At 42.4% G+C, this 5564-nt stretch overlaps 1 long non-coding RNA gene across 1 annotated transcript; it reads left to right on the plus strand.

Moving 5' to 3' along the window:
- The first annotated feature begins 3211 nt into the window (after positions 1 to 3211).
- LOC310753097 lies at positions 3212 to 5328 on the plus strand. Its single transcript, XR_014543179.1, has 2 exons — positions 3212 to 3866; positions 4298 to 5328. It is a non-coding gene; the product is annotated as an uncharacterized lncRNA (long non-coding RNA).
- The last annotated feature ends 236 nt before the right edge of the window (positions 5329 to 5564 follow it).

Consider the following 5564-nt stretch of genomic DNA (forward strand, 5'->3'; position numbering starts at 1 on the left):
GCGCGTTTTGTTTTGGACGCCAGCTGCGGGGTTTCGTCATCAAGGAGCGACGGAGTGGAGGGAGGGGGCGGGCAGGCAGGCGGTCGAGTAGCACTGCGCATGTCCGCTCTGGGTCATTTAAGGGAGCTCTTGGAGAAGTGGCTGGGCTCGTCTTACGTGTATTAAGATTCAGTTGGAAAATGCGACAAAGGGGTCTCTTCGTCAGGGGTTGCATGCGGCTGGTTGTTTTTGGGTTTGAGTTCCAATAGTCTCTGCAATTTCGGAGGTGTGCCGTCTTCAATGGTTGGATGGGAGGGAGCGGCATTTGTCATCAAAGTCCGTCGACTTGGGATTTTGGGGTTTTTCGCATCCATTGCAGTCTTGCGATGGGGAGAAATGGGGGGCAGAGTCACGTTGCGTTTGCGGGAAGGTTTTGAGGAATGTACAGAAGTGTGTCGTTTTTGGGAGCGCGATTAGCTCCTTGTCCAGTAGGTGGTGGTCGCAGCTTTGTGCAGCTTTGCCACGCAGCAGCAGATTATTCACTCATGTTTCAAGACTTTCTTGGTAGAAAACCCGATTGATATCGGTAGGATGTCTTCAGAGTAGACGCTATTAGGATTGTGGTGGCACTGGAAGAGTTATTTATGCCGGGAAGTGAAAGATGTATCAGTGTAGTCCATATCAGATTTAGTGTTTAGCTGAATATGTTTATTTATTTAGAGGTAAAAAGGTGTGGGTTAAGCCACAGAACCTAGGACTTACCGATCAGAAGGTCGGTGGTTCGAATCCCCACGACGGGGTGAGCTACCATTGCTCGGTCCCTGCTCCTGCCAACCTAGCAGTTCGAAAACACGTCAGAGTGCAAGTAGATAAATAGGTACCGCTCCAGCGGAAAGGTAAACGGCGTTTCTGTGTGCTGCTCTGGTTCACCAGAAGCGGCTTAGTCATGCTGGCCACGTGACCCGGAAGCTGTACGCCGGCTCCCTCTGCCAATAAAGCAAGATGAGTGCCGCAACCCCAGAGTTGGTCACGACTGGACCTAATGGTCAGGGGTCCCTTTACACTTTACCTTTAAAAAGGTAAAGGACCCCTAACTGTTAAGTCCAGTCACGAACGACTGTGGGGTTGCAGCACTCATCTCGCTTTACTGGCCGAGGGAGCCGACTTTGTCCACAAACAGATTTTCCGGGTCATGTGGTCAGCATGACTAAGCCACTTCTGGCGAAACCAGAGCAGCACATGGAAACGGCGTTTACCTTCCCGCCGAAGCGGTACCTATTTATCTACTTGCACTTTGACGTGCTTTCGAACTGCTAGGTTCGAATAGCAGCTATTTTTCTAGAAAAGGAGGTGCTGGTACTCACCATGAACACCTTCCTCGTTCACTTAGAATGGCAGTGTTGCCCGCCTGAGAGGTGCTGGAACTGAGTTGCAGTGAGCTCCTGCTGAAGAAATGCCCTGGGTAGTAGGCTGCAAAAAATCATAAAACATAAACTCTCTTCATAAAAGTGTATCAGCACACACTCCATCCTAGCTTTGCTACATGTAACAATACATAATATTGTATGTTAACTGCTCCACAACTTTTACTTGTTTATCTGAATTCTTGCCCGCTTTCAGTAAAACCTCAAATCAATATTTATTTTTAAAATTTTCTACCCTGCCCCTCCTCCCAAAGGAAGTGGAGAATGGTAAACACCAAAAAAGGGGACGGCGCAGTTTTCAACAACATTATGAATGTTCAAATATGCTCACAACTAAGCTTGGCATAAAAAACCCTTATTAAAATTGGGTGAGAATCAAGAGCAGCACAATTAAAGCTTGACAGAATAACAAACTAAAGGGGCCTGTAAAAAAAGGGGGGGTTCTTTAGTTGGAAGCAAAATCTCATAATGGTTGTCATCGGCTATATCTGAAGGGTTGGGTGCACCCATAAAGGGGAATCCATAATAGTTTCCTATACACCTAGAATATCCTATGTTTGACATTCTGGTCTGCCAGTATTTATGGTTGCCCTTGAACCTACCACTCTTATGTCTGCCCCATGTGCTAGAGGACTTGGAGAAGTGGGTGATCTTTCTCACTTAGTTGGTCTTTGCAAAAGACAAAGGTGTGTGCTAATATAAAGCCATTGGGGCAGTCACTGGGAGACTTGGAGCATGGTGTCATTATATTGATGATGCTCAGTTCTATTTATCTGTTACATCTGAATCAAGTAAGGTCATGAGGGTCCTAGACCAGTTTCAGATTACAATGGGAGGCTAGATAAGGCCCCCCAAAATGGGAGGCTAGATAAGGCCCAAAGACCCTGTTGGCAAGTGGTTGTCAGATCCAGGAATTGATTTATCATTTGTTCTGGGTGAGGTTGCACTCTCCTTGAAATAATGGATGTATTGTTTGCTAGTATCACTGGAGGACACACTCTCTTATGTGCGCGCACACACACACACACACACACACACAGCTCTATACAAAGTTGAAGACACTCTTTGAGCTAGGGTCTAAGTAATAAAAGCTGACCTTAAATGTGGGATTAATTACAGTTGAAGGAAAATTGCCCAGAGAACTCGAGCAAGCCAAACTGTGAGCACTGAACCTGCTTAAATCTGTGATTAAACTCTGCTTGCGTCACACTGTTTGCATAGGGCTCTTAATCACAAGATACTATCTCATAGGCATAATGATGCTATTTCCAAAGAAAATTACATCACTGTTCCAGAAGATTGAAATGGACACACTGTGTGATTCTGTAGTTTTGCAAGAAAATCATGCTTCTGCCAGAATATACACACACTTCCCATCTGTTCTCCAGAAGATAACTTTTGAAGAGAAGCAAAATAAATGAGGACAGAAGACCAAGGCTGAAGAAGGGGGCAAGCATAACAGCAATTAACATGCACTTTGAAATAGGTGGGTGTTTTGGGAAAACAACCTCATAGGCCAAGTTAGGACACAAGGTGGGCCTAATTTTACCTGCAGGCTGGAGATTCCTGATCTAAATGTATGGAATTTGAATAGCCCTAACAATACAGCTCCTATATAATCATATCCAAAAGGTTGACTTGAAGTTGAACTTATGTTTGACATTGCAAAAATACAAAAAATACAAATGTGTGACCTAATGTCCCCCCATCCCACTCAATTTCCTCATACCAAAACACAGCCATGCTTTCCCTTGACTGCTTAGTTTGACTCATAGGATGCTGGTTATGTTGAAAGGTCCGTTAAGTGACTTAAAAAGAAAAAGAACTTGGTTTCCTTACAAGAAGGATCTTGCAATCTTTGGATTAGCAGAGATTCCTTTTCGAGAGATTCAGCTCACTTGCAGGAAGCCATGGCCCCATTACTTTTTGCTTGTTCTAGAAAGCACAAAAAAGGGTGGGGGCAGAGGCTGCTGAGAGCCCAAGGCAACTTGAGCTCAGGTTGACCCTTTTACGCAAGTGTGAGTCAGTAAGTCTATATTACAAGAAGCTCATGTGTAGAAACTTCAGCCAGAGGATACTCTTCTGAATGGCAAGCAAAGATCAGGTCTTTCCTGTAGATTGATATTTTCATAGGATGCTGCATAATAAGAAGTGGATTACAATATCAGAGTTTTGGAGAATTTTGGTTACACGTTTTCCGTTTATTTTTTTCATTATATTTGTGAGAACCTTGCTACTCTGTCGCACAAACTGAGAAATGGCCCTCTTTCTAGACCAGGCTTCCTCAAACTTGGCCCTCCAGATGTTTTGAGACTACAATTCCCATCAACCCTGACTACTGGTCCTGCTAGCTAGGGATCATGGGATTTGTAGGCCAAAAACACCTGGAGGGCCGAGTTTGAGGAAGCCTGTTCTAGACTTTGCATGACTTGACTATTTGACAGGAAACAATGGACATTCTAGGTCAGCCAACCTAACCGGAAGAGTCTGCGACCAGAAGGAGAAGGAGTATCGGGAAGAGTGGAATAAATTTAATGATTATCTAGTTAAATTTGTTAAGTTAAATTAATTGAAAATAGCTTGCAGATACTTAATTGGCTTAGGATTTTATTTATGTTAAGTGATGAATTAATATGGTTAATTCCATAAGGTGAAGATTTAAGGATGTTAATGTTTAAGTTAAATTTCATAAGAATTGGGATTTGGAAAACCATTAAAAGGACATGCAATGAAATTCAACCAAGGGGAAGCGAGGAAGTCACTTAACAAAGTTAATAAGTGTAATTTTCAATAAGGCTATGATTTATGTTTGTTTGTCTTGTGTGTTTGTTTGTTTATAATATTGTGAAAACTAATAAATTTTTTGAAAAATAAGGAAACAATGGACATTCTAGTGGGCTAGTCCAAGTATTTAGAATCTGGGATTGCTGCCAGGGTTTGGGTCAACTGGGTTCTCCTCCCCCACCCCAGTTTCACAGTATATGCCAGGACAACTATTTGGGGGCATGGCAGAGAAGCTGTTTCAGGATTTGGGGATGTCTGAACTTAGAAATAACGCTACCTCTCCATATGTTTTTTTCTCCATCCCTATAATGTTACTCAGTAGCTCCATTCATATCTTGGGTGGTATCCAACTAACGTTTTCTCGGAGCAGACTCATTGACATTAATGAGCACGACAAATTTAGTCATTAATTTCAATTGGTCTGGCAAGCTGGCACAATCCCTCCCCTTCTCTTGTGCATTAGGTGAACGGGTAGGTATTTTTCAAAAAGGGCTTCAGAATTATTGGCCTAGGTAAACAACATTTAATTGTTTTGGAATTCTTTAGCTTTTAATTGTGCATGTTCATGGTTAAAATCTCTCTGAGGCTGAAGCAAGTGAAGGCTATCACTGGAGAAAAGGAGCTGTCTACCCAGCCTGTTCCATAGCCATCTGCACTCTTTGCTTCCAAAGAAGCTGGCCTTTTTCCACAGCTGGCCAGAAGTGAGAGGCCAGCTGGGCTCCATGAACTACCAGTTAGTTTCTGGGATCAATTCAAAGTTCTGGTTTTGACCTATGAAGCCTTAAGCAGCTTAGAACCTCAAGAACTGTCTCTCCATAGCAACCCCCGAAGACTACAATTGTCAGCTCCCTTGATTTGAAGGGTTTCAGGTATTTGTGGCCTTCTCTAGTGGATCTTACAGGATCTGTAAGATCTGTCTATTCTCTTTTAGTTTCTTTATTGGTTGTTTATTATACTTGGTTTAGTGCTTTTTTGTTTTTGTACGTTGCTTGGGTCACTTACCAGCATTTGAATTTATTTATATGCGTTTTTGTTGCCGCCAAGTTATTTTGGTGGTTTTTGCTAGTTTGGATAAATGTAACTGTGATAATCCATGCGATGAAAGATGGTTTACAAATTGAATAAACAAAAACTAAATGAACTGACTGCTGTCTTGCATTTAGCCAAAACCCAAACATTCAGATGAACCATAAATCAGCCTGTCTGACATCAGTATTGGGCAAAATTATAGAAAAGGTTATTAAACATGCCTTCTAAATGCTTGTGAGCATTTAGATGAGTTTATTTAGATGAGTAAATGAGTTTATTCATTTTATTTTTAAAATTTGTATACCGCCCTATGCCTGCTGGTTTCCGGGTGGTTACAACATAAAATCA

Source organism: Podarcis filfolensis, assembly GCF_964270895.1.
Source record: "Podarcis filfolensis genome assembly, chromosome: 17".
In the NCBI taxonomy this organism is placed as follows: domain Eukaryota; kingdom Metazoa; phylum Chordata; class Lepidosauria; order Squamata; family Lacertidae; genus Podarcis; species Podarcis filfolensis.